A 4,186-nucleotide genomic window follows, 5' to 3' on the forward strand; every position below is an offset into this window, starting at 1 on the left:
AGTGACAGTCCGCAGCCTGTGGGAAGGACTCACATCGGAGAAGTTCATGGAGAACTGCCCCCCGTGGGAGGGACCCCACACTGGAGCAGGGGAAGAGTCCTCCCCTGAGGAGGAAGGAGCGGCAGAGACAACGTGTGATGAACTGACCACGACCCCCATTCCCTGTCCCCCTGTGCTGTTGGGGGTGGAGGGAGTAGAGAATTCGGGAGTGAAGTTGAGTCCAGGAAGAAGGGAGGGGTGGAGGGAAGGTGTTTTAAGATCTGGGTTTTATTTCTCATTATCCTACTCTGATTTGATTGATAATAAATTAAAATAATTTTCCCAAGTTGAGCCTGTTTTGCCTGTGACTGTAACTGGTGAGTGATCTCTCCCTGTCCTTATCTTGACCCACGAGCCTTTCATTATATTTTCTCTCCCCTGTCCAGCTGAGGAGGGGAGTGATAGAGCGGCTTTGGTGGGCACCTGGCATCCAGCCAAGGTCAAACCCACCACAATGCACAACTGTGGCCTTCTATCTTACCCGAAGGAGGAGAGTGGGATGGACAACAGGAACGATCAAATTGGGGTCATCAATGCACACGTTTTTTTCCCCCTGTCCCAGAACTATGAAAAGCCACAGTGACCACTGCTGCGCGAGCATCCAACAGATTGGCCAAAGATCCTCCCTTTTAGCTCCTCCACACAGCAGTGTTTGCTATATTCACAACTCCTACCCCTCCAAACAGCAGAGATGAGCCTTACCATTCAGGGGTGTCCTTTCAGCTCTCTGTCCCTGGCTGTCCTTCTTTCAACCTTGTTTATTCCCCTGGTAGCCCTTATTCAGCCTTTCCTAGCCATCATTCATCATCATTCAGAATAACAACCTTTGATTCTGCTTACGGTGCTGAGATAGAGCTGTCTCTATCTTCACTATTTGCAATCGTGTTGTAGCCATGATGATCTAGAGAGGAAGTCTGACTACCAGGAAAGGTAGCTCAACTCCTGACCATGGGATTTGAACTCTTCCTACAAGCTTTTTTCCTGGGCAATGCATTGCCTTAGGTCACTGGAATAGCCTCACTTCATATCAAGGCAAAACCTGAAGCCCTCAATTAATTTTTGATCAGTCTTTATTCAAGTAGACTGGATTGTCTGCTTAAGAGACATGAAAAAAAGTCTTCTAAATTCTAGATTTTGCACCTCATTAGGAGGACTGCAAACCAGGAGGAAAAAGAGACAAAAAAGGACAGTGAATCTCTATTTCCAAAGTAGCACTCAGTACATTTAAACAGATTCATAAAGACAGCTCTAAAAACAAATGGTTGATTAAATTAAATCAGATTAAATAAACAAAAGAAACAAAGGGAAAGCACAGCTAAGAATTTGGCTCTGTGACTTGTATTATTATGGAGGGAAAAACAGTTAATTTAAATTTTAAGGAAGATGCTATTTGTCACGGTGGTTTCGTTTGAACAGAACTATTTTTTCCATGACACATCGCCAGATCTCCTCTTTGTGAAGCCAATAGGGAAAATCAGTGTTATTTTACCAGCCCTGTGCTATGGTAAGATTGGGACATTCTGACATGAAGTTTTCCTATCAGAGAGCGCACTCTGGGCAGTATTTATTTCTGCATGTAAAGAGTTTTGTATGTGGGCAGCCCACTGAAGCCTGCCACTTGCAGCTTGATGTCCAAGGGTGTCTGTGTCGGGATGTCACAGGGGCAGGGATATATCACTTACAGCACCAAATCCCCAGCAGAGCTTTTGCTGGTGTCAGTGCGTGTCAGGAGCCAGTCAGGGATAAAGTGAAACACCATCTGAGCAGTACAGATTCACCCAGCCTTACAATTCCTGTTTTTCACAGCATCCCTGGTTTCTTAATATATCTTCTCCATCTTCACATGATGATTCTGGAGCGTTTCTTCTCTTTTCTGAATAGAAACAGGGGTCCAGATGAGGGTCTTCATTGCGGTATGTCCCTCCATGATGATTTCTGGTTTACAAGCCTGCCTTTTTCCCCTCAAGCACTCAGCCACAGGGAAATGTTACTGGTGGTCCATGCTATTCCTTCTCCAACTCATCAATATTAATTAAAGAGGAATCGACCAGCATTGATTAGGAAAATACTCACATTAGCTGCACAAATGAACACAAAAAGAAAATCAGAATGGACAGCCCTGTGGACCAGGACATAACAGTCACCATAGTGTTCAATTCTGAAAAGGAAACAATGAATATTCTTGATTATAAGCCACTCAACTACTCTTCATAAGCAGCAAAATTAAATGAAGACAAATTTTCTACAGAATTGTGTGCACCATATTTTGTAAACAATCCTACCACAATAGTCTTAGCTTTCCTCTCATGTACAGAACGATCTCCACCTACTGAGATACATTAAGGACCTTCCCAAGTCCCATGTCTGGCAATGCATCCATTTTGCAGATCCCAACACCTCCACTCCTCCACAGCCCTGAAACTCCCCAAATCCCTCCAGTTCTTCCTGATAACCCCTGAACTCCCATCCATACTGTCTCCAGCTCCTCTCATGTCCCCTCATGACCAGTTTAGGAAGAAGCAGAAGAGGCAGCAATGCCGTCAGGGTGCACACACATTGACTGATGTGCCACCAGGCCAAGAGGAACCACATCTGCTTTCCCATCTGAAATTAGCTGGAAATAGTCTTGTTATCTGTTTGGCCCAAGTATGTCATCTGAAACCGCTTCTTAACATATGCTTTTCAAAACATATTAGCTTTGTTTTACAGGGTTTTGGCAAAACATTTTTCCATCACGATTTGCAAAGTCATCAAAATCTCAACCTTCTTGAAGAATGCACTGATTTCAATTCAATGTTGCTTAAAAAAAGCTTTTACATAATACTTTTTAGCATTTAGTTGTTAGAGTTATTCCATTTGAAATATATTTTAGGATACATTGTTTATTCTGATTTATGTTATAAGTTTATTTCTTATGTTCTCATTTATTCTGCATTTATGTTCATGTTTAATTTTATATTCACTTTCTTATTTTAATTCCATATTCTACAGTTTTACCTAGTAAAAATGAAATACTAGAAGTCAAACAAAAATAAATATTGAAATAGTTTTAGTGATATATTCTCATTGACCAAAAACGTGATGCTTTTTTAAATGCACGAGAAGCAAAAATCAAAACATAGCATTCTATTTCAGATTGCAATGAAAAAAAAAAGAGAACTACTGAATTGCCTATAAAGCTGACTTGATAGCTCTACCAGCTCACTATACATGCTGATATATTTATTTAATCACCCAAATATAAAAGTCTTTTTTTCTAATACTGACATTGGTTATGTCATTAAAAATTGATCTACAAATATTTTTGCTTTTGTGAATAAACAGTCCATTTTGCTGTGATTTTTTGAATTATGTCATTATTATATTTCCGTATTAGATGTTGAATGTTTACACTCACTGGTTTTGAATCCTCTTCAATCTGATTCTAGATACATCCTACTTCTTGTTAGAAGAACTAAAGAGCACACAGACAGTGTATAAGCATATGTGGCATTTGCTATTCCTTATCCTCAGGCTGAAAACATTGATTTCCTCAGTAAGGGAGAAGAAGCAGAACAATGCAAATTTTGCTAATTAGCTATACACCGCAAATTCAAAAGAAGACATAAAAGTCTGAGAACCACCACACACCGGCAGTTGCGTGAGATCTTTCCTTTGCCTGTAACTATTCAGAAAGTATTTAGTTGACAAATGCATTTGGTGAGACTCAGGATTCATGCGTCACCAGTGTTTTAACCAAAATATGTGTAGCAAACCTATCTCCAGTTTATCCTTCCTTACACTGCTGGATCAGACAAAACCCTTGAAGTACAGTAATCTGCCTTCCTATATCCCAATGGACAGAGCATTAGATAGAGATCTGCTTTTGTTTATGATTACTTTTTAATGTCTTTTCACTACAGCAGATAGACCTGACGTCATTAAGCCTGTTGTTAATATATTTTGAGAGAATTACTGAACACATAATTGATACCAGTTTTCCTTCCATTATAGATTTGGAAAGTTTGGTGGTATTTATATAAGCGTGTTGTTCAGGCAGCTGAACACCACACAGCCGTTCGCTCACTGCCCCCCAGTGGGATGGGGAAGAGAATCGGGGGGAAAAAAAGTAAAACTCGTGGGGTGAGCTGAAGACAGTTTAATAGGA

The sequence above is a fragment of the Pygoscelis adeliae genome, unplaced genomic scaffold (genome assembly GCF_000699105.1).
Source record: "Pygoscelis adeliae isolate BGI_AS28 unplaced genomic scaffold, ASM69910v1 Scaffold38, whole genome shotgun sequence".
NCBI classification, from domain to species: domain Eukaryota; kingdom Metazoa; phylum Chordata; class Aves; order Sphenisciformes; family Spheniscidae; genus Pygoscelis; species Pygoscelis adeliae.